We start from the raw sequence: 23,038 nt of genomic DNA, 5'->3' as shown, positions 1-23,038 counted from the left end.
ATATATCACATCTCAATCTTTCAACTTTTCTAGAAGATAGACTAGGATTTGGGGGCTATTCCATACAGTAGCTCAGCAGGATACATGTTACATGAATTGCTTCAGGTTTCAACCTATACTGCAGGTAAGCTTAAAAGGCCTGATTGTCAAAGCTATGGAGAGAAAAGAAAGAAAACGTTTAGCAGAGGCACTTGTTGAAGGGTCTTCACACCATCAATTGTACACATATATAATTAAGCACCCAGTAGTAGAAATAATATAATAATTCCAGGAATAGCTTTGCTGCACTGCTCCAACAAACCTTTGTGAATTCCAGAGAGTTGGGAATAAGCCAACAGCAACACATTTTCCTCCAGCTTTTATGAAGCAGACCCAACGTGAGATATCTAGGATGACGAGCAATGCATGAGGTTGATTTACCTACATCGCTACTCAAACCTCACACAGACAAACATGCAATGAACACTAAAAACTTAAAAGGGAATTTACTCTAACTCACAGCCTTTGAGCACATTTATATGGGTACTATTTCACAGGCATGAGCAAGAAACAACCATATCAGACAACATAACCACCATTTTTGAAGACCATTTCTCAAAGGCATAATTTAATTGCTCTCTATGCCAAAGTATAAAGGACCCACTGGCCCATCAAAACTCATTTAGAGTAAATTAAAGAAATAGAAAGTGTTAAAGGGTCAAAGAGATTCTCACAAAATATGTATAGTGCATCATTTCAACATTCTCACAACTCCAAGACACTCTCCGTTTAGATATGTAGATCACAGACAAAGCACATCTACAGACAGATACCATTTGCTGTCTCAGTTTTGGGAATATTTTTAAGCATTCCTTCTTTTAAGAATAAAAGCAATTACCTATTATTTAAACTGCAAGTAATAGAATCAAACATGCCATAGATTGGTGACATATTAGTACCTGTCTGGATGTCCTCAAACAACTCGAATGATCCTGTCCTGCTTCCGTTGAAGAAAATTTAGTGGAAATCCAGTTGAATAGTACTGCAAAGTCTCCATTAAATTTGGAAATTGTCAATTGTCATGGGTTGAAACTTCAAAGCCTGATGAGCAAGTCCAGAAGTTTCTACCTGGAAAAGCAAGCACTGCAACAGAAAAATAAATGGAATCTTTAATGTTCAGTCTTCACCACAATTGAAATCAACACATTAGAAGGATAACATTGAAAACAGAAATTGCATCTAGTAGAAGCATAAGATTTATGAGGAAACTCATTGATAAGCACTGCATGTTAGGGGACAGGGACATGTTTGACAGCAATGAAAGGTATGCTGCTTGAAACTGGACGGTCACTGAATGGCACCCTGGAAAGTGATTGCAGCTATGTGCATTGGTTTGCCATTGCTGGGAAGCCAGGCTTAAATATCATGATTATGATGATGATGCCCTTGCAAAGTACTTCTATTGAATGCATCTCTAGCTTGTGAAATGAAGTTAAGTGATCAAGGTGATAAGGAAAATACCAAATAAATTGTTACAGGGCAGTACTCGTAGCCCACAGCCCTACACCCCCAAAGTGTTAGGAAAGTCAAAGTGATGGTGGTATAAAGCCTGGACATACCACTGGGCCAACTTTCAGCAATTATACATTTAGGCTTTAGAATGTAGGAATAGCCTAATGAACAATCACTATATCTAATTAGAAAAAGGGTGTTGTGTCGCCATTTTAGTTATAGCTCCATGCACGTTATTTTAGCATACTAGGCCTGCAGCTGTGCACTTTAACCTACATATATTGTATTCAGATCCATTTCATTATTCTTACAATAGCCACTTTTGCGGTCTTGTTTTATTTCTCTCTATCTAGCTGTTTTTGCCTAGGCCAGCACTCTGTTCTCAAACAAGACATTATTGCTCACTCTGTGATTCTTTCAAGGCTGCAGTAAGATAGGTTGCCGGTGAACGTGGTACAAGTTTTGTCTCTGACATTCATGGAAAAACACACATCCTTACGTAGGGACATTTTCTCAGAACATCAGCTGTTTTATTATAAAAACACTTCCCTGTCCCTTACACGTTAGAGGGAGATTCCAGCCAGAGAACCACGACTGTATGCTGATTCCTGAACGTTTTGCTACAGCTGCTTATGCAGACTTCAGGCCTTTGCTCAGTTATATGGGATGACGTCTTCCCAGGGGAACCTGAAGGGAAGAATTAGAGCTTACCACGTTGTGCTCTATTATAGCCTAGGTAGTAATTAGTGTATTGACTCTAGTGATAATAAGGTAGCGTTAATTCTATGCTTTACTCTCCTTGTCACAATTTTAATTTTCCATTGCAGGATCGTCCTGGTTATTGCAGCCCATGCTTTGCTATCTAAGATGCAGTCTGTTAGAAATTGGGTCTTTGGTTGACAGTCAGGTTACCCCCTGTTCAAGCAAGGACCCTCACTCTAGTCAGGGTAAAAGAGAATCACCCTCAGCTAACCCCTGCTTACCACCTTGGTAGCTTGGCAGAGCAGTAGGCTTAACTTCAGAGCGCTAGGTGTAATTTATTTGTACCAACACACACAGTAACTTAATGAAAACACTACAAAATGACACAAAACCGGTTTAGAAACATAGGAAATATTTATCTAAACAAAACAAGACCAAAACGACAAAAATCCGACATATACAAGTAAAGTTATGAATTTTTAGAGATTAAACTTAAAAATAGCGCTTAGAAACAAAAATGCTTCGATGAGATGTTAACACGGCGTCGTGACGGAGTCGTTCCCAACAAGCCGACACCAGCGGCGCCGGACACGGAGTCGTATAGACCCCTAAGTACAGTACTTGGTGAAGTGTGAAAAAAAGCCGATGCGCGAAGTCGGGGATCGCGGCGTCTGTGTGAAACGTTGAATCCATGCACTTCGAGCGGCGTCGTTCACGACGTGGTGCGGCGACTTCCACCGATGCCGATGCTGCGAAGACCGTCGCGTTCCAGCGAGGGTCACGGCGTCGGGTGCAGGCGGCGTTACCGGATTCAGCAGCGGCGTCGGTCCGGAGTCGTCCAAAGTCGATTTCCTTGGGTTTCCACCAGCTTTCCTTTCAAGGGCCCAGGGACTGGATAGGGCACCACATGTCAGAGCAGGAGTCTCTCCAGAGACTCCAGGTGCTGGCAGAGAGAAGTCTTTGCTGTCCCTGAGACTTCAAACAACAGGAGGCAAGCTCTAAACCAAGCCCTTGGAGATTTCTTCACAAGATGGAAGGCACACAAAGTCCAGTCTTTGCCCTCTTACTCTGGCAGAAGCAGCATTGCAGGAAAGCTCCACAAAGCACAGTCACAGGCAGGGCAGCACTTCTTCCTCAGCTATCAGCTCTTCTCCAGGCACAGGTTCCTCTTGGTTCCAGAAGTGTTTCTGCAGTCTGTAGATTTGGGTACCCTTCTTATACCCATTTTAGTCTTTGAAGTCACCTTTCTTCAAAGGGGACTCACACCTACTTGTGAAATCCTGCCTTGCCCAGGCAAGGCCTCAGACACACACCAGGGGGTTGGAGCCTGCATTGTCAGAGACAGGCACAGTCCTTTCAGATGAGAGTGACCACTCCACCCCTCCCTCCTAGCAGAGATGGCTGATCAGGAAATGCAGGTTACACCCCAGCTCCCTTTGTGTCACTGTCTAGTGATAACGCGTCCAACCCTTATAAATTACCTGTACCTGGACACGTTGGAGGTCGGTGAATCTTTTAACCGAGTCGGGCTCTCCTCATCCTCAATAGTCGAGTCACTCAGATCAATAATCAATAACTGTTGTAGTCAGTAATCAGTACTCAATTGATAGATCAATATAACACATCAGAAATCAATAATAGTTGGTATTTCGGCGCACCATGACCTTTCAGTCATGAATAACCACACCAGTTTTTTTTTAGAAATTAGTGAATTTATTTCCCTATATTAACAAAGCTAGCACTATATATATATGTCTCAAGACCAATTGATATATGTATATGAACATTACTAGCTGTCCATAACGGCGGATGAAACGCAATCTACGTAAAATCTGAATAATGATACACTCTGTTATAGCAATGCAAATCACCAATGTGACTAACTGTATTTGACTAATTGCATACATTCGGTCAGCATAACAAGATTTCAATTCTTCATGATACATTGAATGAATACCTCGACTAACCTCTAATTAGCATTGGCATGTGGGACTTCATGCAAAACGAATTTAGTCAACACAAATTTAGAAAACTTCTAGCTAGGACCCTATCAAAATAGCAGTTGGTACCTAAAAGGAAAACACAATGCATAATACATTTATCCTTTCATATTTACCAAATACAATCAGCATTCAAGAAAAGTCTTCGTCCTTCAGGTACCGGTTGATCAGCATGGGGCAAATTTCAAAGGGGCAAAGTTAAGGGCAAACTTCCTTGCAGCGGCAAGGAGAATAGGGCAAAGTTACTGCATGGGCAAGACGGGGGCAAATCAAAGTTAAAGTCTCTAGGGTGAGAATTCTTAAAGTCTCTTTCTCTCAGATAGAGGAAAGGGCATCAGGGTGTCGTCCAAAATGGAGTCTGGCATCAGGCTTCAAACTGGCATCGAGGAAAATGGCTGACTTCTCTTTGTCCGGTAGGTTTAAATAAGAAACATTCCAAATTCTGCAGGGTCTTCCATTGGAGGGTTCATAGGTTGGCTTCAAATTGTCCAATCAAAAATTGTCTTTTACTAGCGCTCATTTATGCATACATTGTCCTTGGAGCCTTGGAACACAACTTGTATCATGGTTTGCCAATTATTTTACTATCTGTACCTTCATTGTCCGCACCTGCAGAGACTGACCTTGTATCAAACGGGATGTAACCGGCCTAGCACGAAACCTTGGAGATAAGTGTACCAGCCAGTTTCTACTGGAAAAATACAACTTCAAGCAAGAATATATGTTTCATTAGTTCAAGGAAAAAAAAAATCACGCAGTTAGAATTTGAAACCAAGCAACTAGGCCAAAGCCTGTACTAAATTTAAGCTAAGCAAAACAGTTTTCAAACAAGAAATCATGGCATACATTTGCGATTATGACGGATTACTACATTTTCAATACTTCATGATTAATAAAGCTCGTTTACAATGATGGCGAACTACCCTGAGGGCACAATTTCCCTTGTACATTATTTCTTTACTAAAATCACACTTCATTATATGTATTGATTACACGGTATACATGAATATATGTCGGACCTTCTTTTTCTGCGTCATCAATCCCTCCTCTGATGACTAATTATGTCATCACATCAAATCTACCCACAAATTTTATTCCATTAAAATTCTGTATAGTAATTTGGCACTTCAGTCAATTCCCTTTTTCTTTTAGTCCCTTTTGACTTTTCCCTATATATTTCCACCATTTTGTTCTCTATTTTCTCTTCTCTCTTTCTTTTGTTCCTTGCTTTTAACATTTTGAAAGCTTTCCACATTCCCCAAGAGCCTAATAAACAAATTAATATTATCAATATTCCCTTTACTATTTTTAGCAACAATCCGTTCCAAATGTTGCTGAGCCAATTTCCCACAGAAGCAAATCCTTTTCCAACTTTCTCCCAAACTCCGGGTTCTTTCAATTCCTTTAAATCTACACTTTCTTTAGTTAAATTTGTAAGCATTGTTCTAATTTTTCCACTGTTGTCTGGTATATTTGTACAACAGTGTCGTGTACCAAGCATTTTGCAAACGCCGCCATCCTTTGCTAAAAGAATGTCTAAGGCAAGCCGATTTTGAAGAGTCATAGCTCTTTCTGCAGCAAGTTCAGCATCCATCAGGATTATAGCTCCTGAAAACTTTGTCAGCATGTTATCCACAATAGTAGACAACTTTCGTATTTTGATTGAATTCAATATGACTCCTACTGAAGGAATCAATGCTCCAAATATATCTCCTACCACACCAGAAGCTGTCTCCCTTTTCTGAGCACGATGTGATTCAGACAGCCTTGGAAATTTCTTTAAGTCGTCTAGTTGGTAAACCCTTGGGAACACTATTCCCAAATAACACCTCCCATACCATCCTTTAGGAAGACGATAATAGGCGTTGAGTCCACAAATATAATGTACTCCAGGAATAACTGGGTCTTGTCCATTCAGCATGAACGTCCACTTAGATTGAAATGCATACATATGTTTACATTCAATCGTTCCCACAAAAACTGTGTCATAATATGATGGAAATCTATGTATACAAAATCTTCCTACATGCAATGTATCTAAAGCTATTTTCCCTTGTGTCTTTATTGCAGCAAAAGCATAATTATCTACAGACGTCCTTTCGTGTAATTCCCTCTCTAATTTCTCCTTCATTTCATTCTTCCTATCATCAGTGCGGTCTAAAAATTATATTTCTACTGGTGAAAGCAAGCATGTAAGGTTCTCTCTATGTGCGTGAGCTGTGTGAAAAGGTGACATCGGTTCGAAGAATTCCCTCATTAATTTGGCATAATAATCTCGAGCTATCTTACTTAAATGCCCTATTATGGGGACATATGCAAAAGTAACATCGTAATTAGTATAGAAATAATGAATGTCCTTTTGAGCATAAAATCTGGAAGCTACTATACTACATGTAATTCCATACGTAAGAGGCATGCTGTGATACGTTACCCCTTCCACTACTGAGGTAGGTATTTGTGTACACACATAACAATCTTTCGCATCCATGGTCTCAACATACTCACTCAGTAAGCGATAGAAAATGTTAGATGAAAGTTCCTTCTTATCATGCAAGTGTCTCTCGTCTTGCTCAAGTCTCTTCAGAGCTGTTAGTTCAGTAACGATAATAGGTTTAGAAGTAGAAGCATCATTCGTCTCACTCTCACTTTTACCATGCATTCCAAGAACTATTGCTACAATGATTAGTACGCATGCGGTTATTAAGCCTATACACATGTATTTACAACACTTCATCTTACGCCCTTGTGTAGTGAAACTAGTCATGATCTGTATAAAATCAGAAAGTTGAAGACACTTTATCAAAGCGTATTTGCAGGTATTTACAAAGCTGAACGAGTTCAATGTTCACACAGTTTTCTTTAGCAGCTTAATCTCTTATCGGTTAGCAGCGTTGTCTCAAAATCGGTTTCAAAGGCAATCAAGTTAGCAATGTCTTAGCCGGTTGAAAAGTCAATCAGGTAATCAATGGTTTCAATCAACAGAGTCCATAAAGTTTTTATTTCCAAAATGAAGTTCTGTCTCTTCGTTTTCAAGACTGAGGGATACGAATTCGTCTGACCAATCGTTATTGGCTACGTACGCCCACTCCGGACCGGAATACCTCCTGCTCGGTATCCTTTTTCTTTTCAATTTTGCATCTCTCTTTGATTCTTTCTCACTGGTACTTTCCTCTTTGGCCAAGTCCTTTTCTTCACTTGGTGTTGGTACTACGACAGACACTTCCTTTCTTTTCTCTTTCACTCTTGGCCCTTCACTGTCATTCAACGTTTCTCTAGTCCTTAATTTTACTGGCGATATGCTTGATCTCCTTTTCGCACTGGGTCCACTTGATGGACCTGCAATCTCTTCTGAAGGAGTTTGAGCAGTTTCGTTCTGTTCTGCCTTGTCCCCTCCTTCTGGGGAGTCAATCAGGTTTTCCTTTTCTTTTTCTGTATCGTCTGCTTCTGGGAAAGCCCTCCTCTGATCAGGCTCTCCTGCTTCTTCACCTGTTTCGAGCCCTTTGTCACAGTTACTTTCTTCAGGCTCTTTGTCACTTTCAGCTGCTTCAGGCTCTTTGTTACCTTCAGCTGCTTCGTCGCTTTCTGAGGCTCCTCCTGGGTCTTCCCCAAGTGAATCAGTTGCTTCGTCCTCAGAGAATATCTCTCCCTCCTCTATTTCTGCCTGTTCGCTTCTAGTTCTGTTTCACTCTGCCTCAGCGCTTGGTACTTTGTTATCAGGTACTGGCAACTTCAGCGCTTCAACTTCCTCGTCTGTGGGACACAATACCCTCTTTGTGTGACTAGCATGAATCCAGTTGGGAACTCCCGCACACTTCACAGTGGTGGTAGTCGTCAAAATCACTTGGAAAGGTCCTTTCCAACGGGGTTCCAAACACGACTTCCTCACGTGCTTCTTTATCACGACCCAGTCACCTGCTTTCAGGGCGTGTCCTGGACCTTGGATCGGTGGCAAGGTGGTTGCCTCCACCTGGTGAGAGAAAGATCGAACCACATCAGCTAGACCTTTGCAGTAGTCTAACACCATATCATCTGTAATATTCAAAAGCGCATTTGCAGGAACTGCTGGAAGTCTCATAGCTCTGCCCATGAGAATCTCATGTGGGGACAGTCCAGTCTTTCTGTCAGGGGTGTTTCTCATTGACATTAGTACCAAAGGCAATGCGTCAGGCCATTTCAAGTTTGTCGATGCACATATTTTCGCCATTCTCGATTTCAATGTGCCATTCATTTGCTCCACTAGACCTGATGCTTCAGGGCGGTAGCTACAATGCAGCTTTTGCTCAATGTTCAGTGCTGCACAAAGCAATTTTATTACTTCATTATTGAAGTGACTTCCCCTATCTGATTCTAAAGAGATCGGGAATCATAAACGTGGTATTAACTCTCTCAAGAGTAGTTTTGCAACTGTGAGACTGCCATTTCTGCGTGTAGGGTATGCTTCAATCCAGTGACTAAAAATGCACACAACCACCAACACATACTTCAAGCCTCCATGCACAGGCATCTCAATGAAGTCCATTTGCATCCTGCTGAATGGACCCCCTGCTCTTCCAATGTGGCTCAAATTTACTACGGTTCCCTTCCCTGCGTTCATCTGTTGGCAAATGACGCAACAGTGGCAAACTGCTTAAGCAACTTGACGGAATTTGGGGTTAAACCAATCAGTTTTAAATAACCTAATCATGGCATCCCTCCCAAGATGAGCTTGTCCATGGTAAAATCTGGCTATCTGTGTCAAAAGGCTATTTGGAAGAACGAATTTCCCTTCACTTGAAACCCATAATTCATCTAGTCTCTTTACACATTGTGATTTGGTCCACGAGAGTTTTTCATCCTCACTGACATCATTCTGTAGGGATTTCAATTCGTCCATCGTATCTATCACCTTTAGAGCAAATATTTCGCTTGGTTCGAGTTCTGGTTCACTTATCAAATTCCATTCATCCCTAAGCAATATACAGTTCAATGCGCAAAACCTTGCGACTTGATCCGCATATCCATTTCCCAGAGAAACATAATCTTGTCCCTTCGAGTGTGCACTGCATTTTACCACTGCTACTTCTCCTGGTAGTTGGATGGCATGTAACAATTCTTTTATTCTTTCGCCATTTTTCACTGGCGATCCTGAAGAGGTCATGAAGCCTCTCTGTGACCACAATTGTCCGAAATCATGCACTATTCCAAACCCGTACTGGCTGTCAGTGTAAATAGTAACTTTCATCAATGCAGAAAGTTGGCAAGCTCTAGTAAGGGCTACCAATTCTGCTACCTGTGCAGAGTAAACTCCTTGAAGCCAAGATGCTTCCAAGACACCTGTTACCGTGCATACAGCGTACCCTGCTTTCAATACACCCAGTGCATCTCTTAAACATGAACCATCAACAAAAATAATTTGATCATTTTCTTCCAAGCGGGTATCTTTGATATCAGGTCTTGGTTTCGTGCAAAATTCAGTCACCTGAAGACAGTCGTGCTCGATGTCTTCAGCGTTCTCAATTTCAGCATTTTCACTGGGAAACAAGGTTGCTGGATTCAACGTAGTGCACCTTTTCAGCTGCACATTAGGTGATCCCAGAATTATTGTTTCGTACCTTGTAAGTCTAGCACCAGTCATGTGCTGTGTTCGGGAACGTGTCAAAAGTATCTCAACTGAGTGAGGGACCATGACTGTTAAAGGGTGTCCCATCACTATTCCTTCACTCTGAGTGAGGCTGATACCAACTGCGGCTACGGCGCGCAAGCACCCTGGCAGTGCTGCTGCGACCGGATCCAAAGTAGCTGAAAAATATGCTACTGGTTTGTTTACGCCACCATGGGCTTGGGTCGAGACAGACAAGGAACATGCATCACGTTCATGCCAAAACAATGTGAAAGGCTTTGTGTAGTCAGGCATACCTAAAGCTGGAGCCCTGCACATGCATTCCTTCAATTCAATAAAAGCATCCATCTCTTCTCCTTTCAGTTCAATTTCATCCAATGCATCCTTCTGGGTCAGTTTCAGTAAAGGTTTTGCTAGGGTTGAGAAGTTGGGAATCCACTGGCGACAGTAACTCACCATTCCCAAAAACTTCCTCACCTCCCTCCTCGTCTTTGGGGGACTCATTTGAAGCACACTTGTTATTCTTTCCTTCATTATTCTCCGTGACCCTTTCTCTATTTGATGACCCAAATATTTCACTTTCTTCTGACAGAACTGTAATTTTGAAGGAGACACCTTGTGTCCATTCCTTCCCAAATGGTTCAATAGGGCAATGGTGTCGGCTGTGCAGTCACTTTCTGTCTTAGATGCAATCAGTAAGTCGTCAATGTACTGTACTAGGGTTGACTCGAATGGCAATTCCAACGCTTCTAAATCTTTCTTTAGAATCTGATTGAAAATTGACGGTGACTCCGAAAACCCTTGAGGAATTCAACACCAACTGTAAACTCTGTCTAAGAATTTGAAACAAAAGAGAAATTGGCTGTCCTCATGAAGAGGCACCAAAAAGAATGCTTGTGACAAGTCGATGACTGAGAACCACTCGGCATCGCAAGGGACTTGAAACATTATCACAGCTGGATTTGGTACTACAGGGCAACATTTTATTATTATTATGTCATTTATTTTCCTCAAGTCCCGCACAATTCGGACCTTTCCACTTGGCTTTATTAGTCCCATGATTGGTGAATTACATGGACTGCTTAACACTTCTTTCAGTACTCCCTGTTTTACAAACTCATCAATGAGTTGGGCGACTTTCATGAGGGTGTCTTGTGCCATATGGTACTGTGGGGTCTGGGGAAAGGTTACATTGGGTTTTATAGTCACTTTCACTGGTTCCACTCCTTTCACCAATCCTACCTCTTTTCCTGTCATATCCCACACTTCTTTTCCGACTGTTTCCTGTAACTCAGCTGGAATATCTGCTTCAGTGATCATCGGAAAAAGGGTAATCAGAGGATACTCTTCATCGACAGTCTCCATCTCATCCCCTTCTACACTGTCCTCTTCTTCCCCATCACTGCTCGTCTGAATTCTAATTCCATCGTTCGAACACATAATCGAACATCCCAATTTGCACAATAGGTCTCTCCCTAACAGTGATATCGGGCTTGAGTCACATACCACAAAATTATGTGACCCTTGATAGTTACCAATTCTGACTTGTACTGGATCTGTGATTGGGTTCGTCAGGTACCTGTTTGCTACTCCCACTACTTGAACTGTTCTCCCTGAAAGTGGCAAATTTGGCACTTCAATGCTCCTAACAGTGGAACGTGTAGCTCCTGTGTCAACCAAGAATGAAACGCGATGACCCATAACTCTTCCCTCCACATACGGACCCTTTTGATCAACTTCCAAAGATGCTGCAAGCACACAATTTCCCTCCTCATCGGAACTTCCACTCTCCCATACATCGTTTATTCCATTCTCGCTGTGTAGTGGGAATTGGTGTACTGTGTCATTTTGACTCATTCCCTGACCCGTGACCTGTTGAGGAAGCATTGCTTGCTGCTGATTCATTGGTGCTAAGGGTATTTGCATTTGCTGATTAGGTACCATAGGAAACTGCTGTTGCATTGGCTGCAATTGTGTCATTTGCACATGAGGCATTTGCACCTGTTGCGGTTGCATGGGTTGTAAACCCTGCATCTTGTTTATATTGTTTTGAAAATTTGGGTTCGGACCTCTCGGTTTCGGTCCTCTCATAGTCTGGAACGCATTGACATCATTGTTTTGCTGACCTACACCTTCCTGCACCATCATTGGGCACTCCCGTTTCCAATGCCCGACGATTCCGCACGTGTGACATGGCATCACCTTCTTCATTGCCTGTATACCATTTGGAATCATAACGGTATTCAAATCAGGACCATTATTCACAAAACCTCCTCGGCCTCTGCCTCTCATCTGCGGCTGAAACATAGCATTTCCCTGCTGCTGCTGCTGCGGCATCTGTTGTTGAAAACCTTGCAAACCTTGTAAACCTGTCTGGGCTGCTCTGAGCTGCATCACCATCACCTTTTCTTTCAATCTTTTCTGTTTGGTCTCAATCTCATCACTGCAGTATTTCGCATAATTCAACACTTCATCGATCGACTTTGACTGCCAACAAATCAAATGCGATTTAATCATCTGGCTAATTTCGGGTCTCAGCCCTTCCACAAACCTCAACACAAAATGGAGCATGTCCTTTGGCTCAATCGTTTCCGTGCCACTATAATTTTTAAACGCTTTCAACAACCTCTCATAATACGCGTGTATAGATTCTTTAACCTCTTGAGCGGTCCTGTCAATCCTTTGCCAATCCACATTTTTCGACGCAACCTTGGTTTTCAAGTGCTCGATCACCTTGTGGTACAAACTCATTACCGTAGGTGATAGCGCACCTGTGTCCCTATCTCTCTCTGGTTCACTCGTCGGCTAACCTACAGCCCTTTTACAATCTTCCCACAAATCTGCCGGAACCACAATTTCAAATAAAGTATTCAAGTCTTCCCAGAGACACTTCGCGAGTTTCACAAATCTATCTGTTTGTTGATACCACTCAATCGGCTTCTCTCTCAATTTGGGAAAGTCATCCGTAAAGGATTGAATATCGCACCTGTGCCATGGTACATGTACAATTTTTGCACCTGCTGTCTCTCTCATTGGTAACATGGTTATCAGATCGTCATTCTGTTGTTTTTTCTCATTCCGCTCTAGAGTATTTTCTTTCTTTTTGTCCTTTTTCTTAACCCACCTGCTTTCCCACTTGTCTAAACATCTCCAGACCTGTGCACTCTGCAGTATCTCTTTAAGGTGTGTTTTCATCCCTGCGGATCTCATGTGTTCAAAATCTTTTGTCTCAAAGTCTAACCTGTAACTTCTGCTCAGGTGTTTAGTCTTACCTATATCGATCTCGTTTCTGTCTGCGATTTCTTGTAACTTCTTATGTATGTTGCTCACTTCTCTTGTAATCCTAGGGCACATGTATCTTAGTTCTTCCTCTGTGTATGATTCTAATCTGTTCAAACCCATTGTTCCCTCAACCAGTTCATCTGCCTCCATGCCCAACCTTATTTTATTCAGGTATTCTTCTCCCTTCCCGCTTGATGTACTCTGTGGGGAGTTCAGGCTGTTGAACCATTGTGTTAACTGTTGCGCGTTCAGTCCCATCAGTGTAGCAGTTACATCAACTGCCATTGACGGTTTCTGTAATGTTTCAGTCTGTGAGGTTAACGGTACTAATAGTGGTGGATGTGACCTTACTACGGTTGACGGAGCACAAATTGGAATTGGACTAAATTCCGACAAGGACCCAGATCCATTTGACAGTGTCGCTATCGGAGTTGCCTCTGGAGTGGTTTCTATGCATCTTCTCTCTGTCCCATTCTGTATCATTAACCCTTGGTCGCTTGTGCTTGAATTTTCCTGTATGTACAGTGGTACTGGTGGACCTACAGTGATAGGTAGGGATATCGCGTCTGGATTCTGTCTGTTCCCCGAATTCTGTGGCATGTTAATCCCCACATTGTGGTTCATCATTGCTGACGTACCTAACTGGCTTTCTACTACTCGCACTTCTTGTGTCTGCTTTTGGGTCATCGAGAACTGTGTTGATTCAGCTTGAATCAATGTCGGTCTCTGATAGTTTTGTCCTCCCTGCGCCATTGAATCGGAAGCCATTCCCACATTATGCTCATCGCAGCAGTGCCTTTGAACCTGTGGCTGATAGTTATCAGCAGGTTTCAATGTTGGCACGTCTGGTTACATTCTCTGAATCTGTGGTATTCGTGGTGAGAAAGGCATGTCAGAGCTGCTCGGCCTCTGGGATACTCTCAAATTTGGTGTTACATTACCCTGTATTGGTTCTGGAGGGGCAGAACTAATGCTTGAGCCTTTTTCGCTTTCCACGTATGGTGGTGGGCGATCATTCAGCAATTGTATAATGAACTCCTCATCATCTGACTCGTCTCCCCTTTTCAAGTTTCTATTGCTTTCTCTCTCTCTGGACTGACTCCTGTTTGTCTTATAGGTGGCTTTCCTTCCTTCCGTCTCCGCTTCATTAGTAATCGCTGGAAACAATTTAATCCCCTGCAATACGTCTGATCTCCAAACCTTTTGTGTACTGTCCCATCTAGCATCCGCTAGTGTCTTTTCTACTTTCCTTATCCTTGTCTCAAATTTCTTTTGTTGTTGGTTTCTAGCTATTAGCTCCCAAATTGCTAGTGCCTCAAACTGTGCTGGTCTTGGAGGTACTTTCATGTCGTATAGCGCAAATCTCAGATTTTCTAAAACTCTTAGATTAAACGACCCGTGGATAGGGAACGCTACACTTCCATGTTTCTCTGTCAATTTGCACCATTGTTTTAACCATAGACATGGCGCTACACCCTTTTCTTCAATGACGATGTAAGCTGGTGTACCCTCAGGCGGTGTTTCTTCTCCTACATTTGCTTTAATATAAACATCTCCCCTCATGGCACTCTTAAATGCTTTGAAAAATTTCATCTTTCCGTCTTTTGTTTTTCTAAAATATGTAATCAATAAGCGACTTTAATTCCCGGAATACTCTTCGCTTGCCTTTCCCCTTCCAATTGCGCTTCACGGACTGCGTCCAATCCGTGCGCGACCCTTCTCACCAACCGACCTATCCCAGCGCGGCTCCTAGTGACGTCACACTCACACACTGCGGCTGACAAAGTCCCGCGGCTTGTCCTCTTTTCATTCGGCTTCACTCATAAACTAATTTCTGCAATATAACGCGAGCACTTAACCAAAAAGAATAAAACAAATCTGTCGGTTTACTACAGGAAAGGTAATACAATCGCTTCAGAAACCTTAGGGATTTTTCACTAGCCTCAGCAGTTATTCCATCTTTCTCGGTTTCCCACTTTCGCAAGCAAAATTTGACCCGCAAACTTTACTCTCAACTGATCAATGAACTATTCTAGTGCACTTTAGAATTCGTCAAATCTCAAAGTCGAAGTTTTCTTTCACTCCGCAACATTCATACCGACTTGTTGACCACGCCCGATCAACCTATTAAACCTGACCAGATCACAACATCAAACAAGTGTCACATACACTTTTCAACATACTCCGGAGTCTCTTGACCTCGCAGGGCCCGTTTCAACATCAACAACCACGTGGACAATTTTTCTGCTCAAAGCGCTACACACACGTGAAGTTCGACGACTTCCCTACTCTCACACCTTTGGAGGAACACTCCTCTAATATCTTTTAACTCCTTAAATCCTCACAAACTTCTCAATTAATCTGCGGCGATAAGCTGTGCAAGCGTGAAACCCTAACTTCACTCATACCGTCACTAGAAATGCTGAGACCATTCTCATACCTCCATGTTCCTCATTCGCAAGCTCCGAGATCCCGGGAAAGTCATTGGGGACTTAGGGCATCATCATCTCTCCAACTTGTTTTATCAAAGAAAATTCTAACCTGACTCTGTCTATTGTTCGGATGGGGTCCCAAAGGGCTAAACCATCAATCTCTGCTACCATCTACTGATAACGCGTCCAGCCCTTATAAATTACCTGTACCTGGACACGTTGGAGGTCGGTGAATCTTTTAACCGAGTCGGGCTCTCCTCATCCTCAATAGTCGAGTCACTCAGATCAATAATCAATAACTGTTGTAGTCAGTAATCAGTACTCAATTGATAGATCAATATAACACATCAGAAATCAATAATAGTTGGTATTTCGGCGCACCATGACCTTTCAGTCATGAATAACCACACCAGTTTTTTTTTTTGAAATTATTGAATTTATTTCCCTATATTAACAAAGCTAGCACGATATATATATGTCTCAAGACCAATTGATATATGTATATGAACATTACTAGCTGTCCATAACGGCGGAAGAAACGCAATCTACGTAAAATCTGAATAATGATACACTCTGTTATAGCAATGCAAATCACCAATGTGACTAACTGTATTTGACTAATTGCATACATTCGGTCAGCATAACAAGATTTCAATTCTTCATGATACATTGAATGAATACCTCGACTAACCTCTAATTAGCATTGGCATGTGGGACTTCATGCAAAACGAATTTAGTCAACACAAATTTGGAAAACTTCTAGCTAGGACCCTATCAAAATAGCAGTTGGTACCTAAAAGGAAAACACAATGCATAATACATTTATCCTTTCATATTTACCAAATACAATCAGCATTCAAGAAAAGTCTTCGTCCTTCAGGTACCGGTTGATCAGCATGGGGCAAATTTCAAAGGGGCAAAGTTAAGGGCAAACTTCCTTGCAGCGGCAAGGAGAATAGGGCAAAGTTACTGCATGGGCAAGACGGGGGCAAATCAAAGTTAAAGTCTCTAGGGTGAGAATTCTTAAAGTCTCTTTCTCTCAGATAGAGAAAAGGGCATCAGGGTGTCGTCCAAAATGGAGTCTGGCATCAGGCTTCAAACTGGCATCGAGGAAAATGGCTGACTTCTCTTTGTCCGGTGGGTTTAAGTAAGAAACATTCCAAATTCTGCAGGGTCTTCCATTGGAGGGTTCATAGGTTGGCCTCAAATTGTCCAATCAAAAATTGTCTTTTACTAGCGCTCATTTATGCATACATTGTCCTTGGAGCCTTGGAACACAACTTGTATCATGGTTTGCCAATTATTTTACTATCTGTACCTTCATTGTCCGCACCTGCAGAGACTGACCTTGTATCAAACGGGATGTAACCGGCCTAGCACGAAACCTTGGAGATAAGTGTACCAGCCAGTTTCTACTGGAAAAATACAACTTCAAGCAAGAATATATGTTTCATTAGTTCAAGGAAAAAAAAAATCACGCAGTTAGAATTTGAAACCAAGCAACTAGGCCAAAGCCTGTACTAAATTTAAGCTAAGCAAAACAGTTTTCAAACAAGAAATCATGGCATACATTTGCGATTATGACGGATTACTACATTTTCAATACTTCATGATTAATAAAGCTCGTTTACAATGATGGCGAACTACCCCGAGGGCACAATTTCCCTCGTACATTATTTCTTTACTAAAATCACACTTCATTATATGTATTGATTACACGGTATACATGAATATATGTCGGACCTTCTTTTTCTGCGTCATCACTAGTGCGAGGTGAAAAACAACCCAACTGTCAAACTGACCCAGACAGGGAATCCACAAACAAGGCAGAATCACAGAATGGTTTAAGCAAGAAAATGCTCACTTTCAAAAAGTGGCATTTTCAAACGCACAATCTTAAAATCAACTTTACTAAAAGATGTATTTTTGAATTGTGACTTCAGGGACCCCAAACTCCACATGTCCATCTACTCTCTAGGGGAATCTACATTTTAATGATATTTAAAGGTAGCCCCCATGTTATCCTATGAGAGAGACAGGCCTTGCAACAGTGGAAACGAAGTTGGCAGTATTTCACTGTCAGGACATATAAACCACATTACTATATGTACTACCTTATCCATACACTGCACCCTGCCCTTGGGGATACCTAGGGCCTACCTTAGGGGTGCCTTACATGTAAGAAAAGGGAAGGTTTAGGCCTGGCAAGTGGTTACACTTGCCAAGTCGAATTTACAGTGTAAAAATACACACACAGACACTGCAGTGGCAGGTCTGAGACATGATTACAGGGTTACTTGTGTGGGTGGCACAATCAGTGCTGCAGGCCCACTAGTAACATTTGATTTACAGGTCCTGGGCACCTCTAGTGCACTTTACTAGGGACTTAACAGTAAAACAAATATGCCAATCATGGAGAACCAATTACGTACACATTTTAAACAGGAGCACTTGCACTTTGCACTGGTTAGCAGTGGTAAAGTGCCCAGAGTAATAAAAACAGCAAAATCAGAGTCCAGCACACATCAACAACCTGGGGAACAGAGGCAAAAAGTTAAGGGAGACCACGCCAAGGATGAAAAGTCTAACACAGTCGCTTCATTATTGAAACATCTACTGCCTCTGTTTGTCATTGTGTATGTGAGACTAATGTAACTGAGAGAAACGGATGAGACCTGAGTGACCACGGTTTCCCTAAGAAAACAATTATGTCATGCGCTTGGCTACCCAATCATCCCTGCCCTTGGGTAGAGATGAGGCACTGCTAATTAGCCGGAGCAAAACCCAGATTAGAGCGACAAGTGTCACCTGTTGTGGGTCAGACCCAGCCTCCCACACCGCAGGCGATTTTGCCGTCTCAAAATCCAGTAGTCTCATTAGAACAATGAGAGCCTACACGAGACCTGAGAAATTAAAATGTATGCCCTGAGGTGGTATGCCAGTGGGTGTTCCATGGTAGAGATGGAGAGACAGGCTGACACGTTTTGCAGACAAGCTCATCTTTGCTATGCATTGCTGAACATCTACATGAATAATGAGATAATATTTAAAAGAATGCAAAAAATATTCTTCACTTGAGTGATGATCACAATAAATATGAAACCTGTGTTTGCTTGTTTCTGCTTATTGACAAGAGGGGATTCAAAGAAGTATATTGTGGTACAACACGAAGAACAGAAACATTATCACTGCAAGTAGTATCTGATGTTCCTCCTATGCAACCAGCTTCCCAAGAAAAGCTTCCGTGTACCTGGTAGATCGCGTAGTCACCCGCCTTTAATGAAAAAGCAGAATAGTCGGGCAATACCTCAGCACAGTAGGTTGCTAAACTATAGTTTTCAGAGGCCTGTTGGACAATCTCAACAAAGGGCAACAGTTTGGATGGGGTGAATCAACCACATGTATTTTTTTATTTATGTATGTATTTATTTGCCTATTTATTTATTTATTTATCTATTTATTTACTTATGTTTGTTTCAGTTTTATATGGAGCAAATGTTACTCAGAGGGATTCGAGCACTTTGCACAAATTGAATATTTTATAAGGAAAATCGGGAGGTTACAATAAAAGAACAACAAAAGAAATAATGGAAAGCCAATGCTGCCCCTCAGATACAGTAAACGGGAAGGAAGTCATATAAAATATGCCACATAGAAGAAGAAACCAGGAGGTGTCAATCTAGGCTCCAGAATACATCAATAGAGAATAAAATCATGTACACTATGTCCAGAGGTAGGAAGGGGATGAGAGAAGGAAAGTTATACGTGAACATAACAGCCGGACTAATGTGGGGAGAGAAGGAATGAGAGGCTGAATTAAATTTCAGTAGAAGAGATGTGCTAGCCATGTTGCATTCTTTCTTGTAATATGATGGTTCTAGGAGACGTATGGCAGGGGGGTAAAGGACAATCACAGAGAAGTTTAGGGAGAGACATGCACCCAATTCACAAAAAAGTAATTACTTCTAAAGTTACTACAACCACAAATAGACCCTAAACAGTAGTAATTGACTACTGCTCAGAGCTGGAGTAAGTCCAGCACCACACATGGCCAACTACTGGTACAGCAACAGCTCCCCACTCAAAAGAATGGAGGCAAGGACTTTAATTAAACTGTATATAAAATAAAGTTACATTCAATAAAAACAATAGGGACAATATAAATAAATGTATTTAATGTTACAAAAATATCTAAAAATAAAACATATTTATTATTTAATTGTAAAATATTTTAACAACCCTTTTAGAATTTATAAATTAATGGTTGCTGTTCGATTCAATCAATTTCTAAAATTCTTTAGCAAAGTTTGGTTTGAAAGCATAAATTTAAAAATCGGTGGCCTAACATTGCATATAAATAAAAGACAATGTTTTTCAGATTTTGATCAAGGTGTGTCTCTCTATTCAAACTGAATCAAAGTTAGAGTTCTAAGTCTGTCTAAGTGGAATATTTTGTAATAGAACTATCTCTTCCTCCTTTAGATTCACAGTGACTACTACTCGGGTCTCTTAAACAAGATAAATTGGCTTCCTTCTAAAGTTCACATGAATCTAAAAGCAGATTTGCAGAACTGAATCGAGTCCTGACCGGTGTGTAGATCAATACAACACTAGAAGTTCAGGTCGTGATATGAAATTCAATTTGCAAGCCAATTTTTACCAGATTCCTACATTTGTCATAGATTGACAGTATGCTGAACACATTATTAGACCTGCCAGTCTATAAATGATTAATACTTCCAGAACATGGGCAAGCGACAGTGTTCTTTCAGGATGCACTATACTAAAATACCAAGGATTGAAGGGGGTCGATGCAATATAATTTACAAGAACGGATTACTTTTGGATACATTGATTGGAAAGGGTTAGCAATTCAGCAATGATGGAATTTCTTTAGCACTATACAGTGTATAGTACAGTTTATAAACAATCATATTACTACCCATTCCTATGAGGTGCTGAAAGAACCATCCACAGAACTCTGGCCTCCTACTAGTAACAAGGACCTATCTTTTTATGTGCAGAGACTCTGCACAGGTAAAAATACTACTCATAAATCCCTTTGTGAATAGCAAACAATCGTAAACTTACACAAAAGAGTAAACTTATCTTTGTGAATCAGGCCCTTACTTTCCACAACACAATTGTTCCAGAGAGTACTAAATAAACATAGCCAAAACTACAGCTTAATGGAGAATGATATATAATAATAATATGCATGTTGTATATGTATATATTTGAGTATATCTGGAATAATGTACATTTATGTGTGTGTATGCATATCTATCCATCTATAGTTACAGCTGTATCTATGTATATATAGAGATATATGTATATGTTATTCTAGCCATGTAGGTGTATGTGTAGATATATATATATAGTATATTTTGTAACTTAAGAAGAAGACACTGCAGTTATCCCTTTGAACGGGATGACTATGACTGTAGTATAAATTACTGATTTGAGTGTGTGTCTTTGCTGAGTTATATTTTACTTTCATGTGTTGTTATTTATTAGTAGTAATATAGCAAGATCTTAAGCATAGTGTCTGGTGTGCAAGTTATGGTTGCATGGCTATTGTGCGAGTTATAGATTGTGGTCATAATCATAACACATGAATTTCAGTGGTTTTATAAGTCTAATTAGTACCCAAAAATATACTTTGAAAATGATAGACAATGGCATCAGCGGTGTCATGTGATATCCTGTGATATCATCAGTTATGTAATCTGAAGGTCATTAGTGATGTCAGTAATGATGTAATTTAACACTTCAGGAGTTATATCACATGTTAGGTCATAAGCAGTGTATGAAGGGTGTGTAAGTTATAACTTGTTTACCACTCTACAATTGATGCATTTCAGTGGATTTTAGATGTTGTTTTGTAACAATAACTGTAATTTAACTAAACTTTAGTGAATTTCTGAGTTTCTAAAATGTATGTCACTGTCTTAAAACCAGGCCAAACCCTGCACTCAATCCCCCCATTGGCCACAGGGGCTGTCTTGTGGCAGGCCCCGCGCCATCAACCCAAGGGCTGCCGACTGCAGCTGCTCATGGCTTTTGCCCATGAAAAGCAGGGGGTTTGGCTACAGACACTCGTCTTCTGCAGGCTCTGCACCCAACGTGCCCATGTACTGCTAACCACCATAAGCGTCCAAACCACATTTACTTTTTAAAATTTATTTTGCATACTCTGGGGGTACTCGCCATGCAAGCTCTCACCTCGTGATACAAAGGTACCATGCGAGCTTCCCTGGGGAAAGTGGAAGCTTATGGAGTGGTTCCAACAGTCGTGCTGCAGTAGCAGAAGCCCAAAAAACACTTTTTTTCTTTTTAACCTCTGGGTGAGTCGCTCTGGGCCCCTCCCCTCAACAAGTTTCTGTGGGTCAGAGACAACCTACCCTTCCCCAGAGTACCCAAGTCGTGTAATAACAGCCACAATATTTTCTTATGAATTGTTGCCAGCCAACCAGATCATACAGGATTGGTACTGGTCTTGTGGTAGGAAATGGCTGACAGCCAATGAGAAGGTCCTATTTTTATTTTTATTTTCAGATACATAGACACCCCCACAAGATAAAACACCTAGATGTATGTAAGCCTTTGACCCCTTCAAGCCAGACCTGAGCACCTTTTTAAAAAGTAATTTCTCAAAAACGGATGACCGGACAAAAAACACACTTTCTGTGTAAAGTTCTAACTTTCTGTCAAAATTGATGTAGGTCCGTTCAGCCATTTTTTCTGTGTCAGAGACCAAAGCGTTCTATGGGAATAAACATGGGAAATCAATATTTGGTACCCTCTCTTTCATGGGCCATGGCTTAATGGATCAGCAAACATTTTCCATCAAGGAGCCAAAGCGGATGAACATTTTATTTTTTACTTTCATGAAGCCTCAGCAAACAGCATTGGTTACTATGGAAACAAAAAATGCTCTTCCTGTGGAAAGTCTTAGCTAACTATATATACACAGTGGAATTAACATGAGACGTATTTTCATGGAAACCAAACAGTAGCAAATTCTGTACCCAGAGTGATCTAAACATGTTATTCATGCCCTCCATGCATTGTTTCTTTCTCATATTTTTGACCGAGTGTAAAAGGTTACACAGATGTAGATGAATACTATTTTTTGTCATTTTAGAAATGTGCCCACCTGAAGGACCAATTAACGGATCAAGCATATTTCTAATTAGTAAGAAGCTTTGGAATTGAAGTCAGTCTTCTTCAGTCCGTCTTGTCCCCAACTTCGATACTGTTTAAAACTCTATCGGAGTCTGTTTAAATCTGCTGTTATTCTCCTGTTTTTCTAAGTCCCCCTTTCTCATCATACATTTTTGATGTCATGTGATATATGTATATTCCTATTTTAATGTTTTGTCAACGTTTTGAATAGTAAAATGCAGGACACCAAAGCATTTACCCTATGGCCCTTAGTAATTGACAATGCTTAATAAGGGATATTGTTCATGTTCACTTATTCCCACCAAAAAACACTTCTAAGCCTCTATGTCTCCTTGACTCCCTAC

The 23,038-nt window shown here is 41.1% G+C and overlaps 1 protein-coding gene across 4 annotated transcripts in view; it reads right to left on the bottom strand.

Annotated features, from left to right (window-relative positions):
* LRFN2 (leucine rich repeat and fibronectin type III domain containing 2) overlaps nucleotides 1-23,038 on the bottom strand; it is a 1,534,746-nt gene that overhangs the window by 976,114 nt on the left and 535,594 nt on the right. For all 4 annotated transcript variants that reach the window (XM_069236232.1, XM_069236233.1, XM_069236234.1 and 1 more), the window contains one exon: nucleotides 939-1,122. The gene's annotated coding sequence lies outside the window, so the exon portion shown is untranslated. The remainder of the gene's footprint in view (nucleotides 1-938; nucleotides 1,123-23,038) is intronic.

The sequence above is a fragment of the Pleurodeles waltl genome, chromosome 5 (assembly GCF_031143425.1).
Source record: "Pleurodeles waltl isolate 20211129_DDA chromosome 5, aPleWal1.hap1.20221129, whole genome shotgun sequence".
Classification (NCBI taxonomy): Eukaryota; Metazoa; Chordata; class Amphibia; order Caudata; family Salamandridae; genus Pleurodeles; species Pleurodeles waltl.
This window is presented reverse-complemented; position numbering and strand designations above follow the sequence as displayed.